Source organism: Chiloscyllium plagiosum, unplaced genomic scaffold (assembly GCF_004010195.1).
Source record: "Chiloscyllium plagiosum isolate BGI_BamShark_2017 unplaced genomic scaffold, ASM401019v2 scaf_10526, whole genome shotgun sequence".
In the NCBI taxonomy this organism is placed as follows: Eukaryota; Metazoa; Chordata; class Chondrichthyes; order Orectolobiformes; family Hemiscylliidae; genus Chiloscyllium; species Chiloscyllium plagiosum.
The window spans coordinates 1-1,436 of NW_025213214.1; positions in this window are offsets into that span (position 1 = coordinate 1).

Below are 1,436 nucleotides of genomic sequence, written 5' to 3' on the forward strand. Positions count from 1 at the left end.
ACATGCATGCACATATACACACACACGCTGCGTGTGCACGAGCACACACACATATACACACACGTGCGCACACAGACACACACACAAAATCATAGCAGTCTCTCTTATTGCTTAAAATGAACTGAACGTAATCTGCAGCCGAAACCTTTGTGTGCAGGGCAAATAAGGTGAAAGAATGCACTTTATAGCATTGGACGAAAGCTTAATTGGCAACACAAATGGATGAATGGAGGTGGAATCGATTTTTACGGTCTCTGTCTCTCTGGATACCCGCCGCAAACATTGAGATAAATAGGATAGAGCCACTCCGAATATGGACATCACAGGCATACCAGCCAAACGTAGCCGTTAACCACATCAGCAGGCATCGAAGGGGAAGACAGGGTTTCCTCAGGTTATTAAGAGGCTGTAGCTTGCAAAAGGGAAGGCAAAGACCAGAGGAATGGGGGTGGGGTTCAGCTCCTGGCCAATGGCAATGAATGAGTGAGAGGGTAAGGCCCAGATGCAGCCAATCTCAGTTTCAACACTGAGCGGGAACTGCCTGGGGAACTGCACTCGGACGGAAGATAACCTTTACTCTGAACTTTTCCAGGGACTTACACATTCCAAGTGCACCCTTCAGTCAAAGAACAAAAGACAGCCATGCATTTATAACAAGTCCTTCACAACAGTGCAAACTCACAGTGTGCTTTGGAGTCAGCTTAGCACTTTTGAAAAGCAGATAACATTGGGAGTTTGTACCCAGTGCAGGCAAGTTAACAGCAATACAATGATGATCCCAAGAGATAACAGCCAGGGCACCAAGGGACAAACAGGCCAACTCTTCTCAAATACTGCCTTGCGATCATTTTAATTTACTTGAGAGGGCAGTCTCTGTTAAACATCTCATTCTACTGAAACATTACACGCGGTCTTACATTCCTTCAGTGCAGACTTTTTTTTTCAAAAATATACTTTATTCATAAATAATTTGATGGTCTGTACAATTGGTCATGCCATACGTATGTAAACATTTACATACAGAGATCAAAACTTATCATTTTTATACAGGTCTGTACATTTTTTGATCATATGCCCATATAATTAGCTGAGGCGTCAGCAGAGCCCAAATGACTGTGTGGGCCCCCTGTTCTTCGTTAGGCAGGCAGACTTTACACAGTGGTCTTTCCCCACCACGCCTTGGCGGCAGCTGCCCCAAGCTTCAGCGCGTCCCTCAACACATAGACCTGGACCATGGAATGTGCCAGTCTGCAACACTCAGTCAGGGTCAACTCCTTCAGCTGGAAGATCAACAGGTTTCGGACCACCCAGAGAGCGTCCTTCACCGAGTTGATGATCCTCCAGGCGCAGTTGATGTTCGTCTCGGTGTGCGTCCCGGGGAACAGACCGTAGAGCACCGAGTCCCGCGTCACGGTGCTGCTTGGGACGAACCTCGA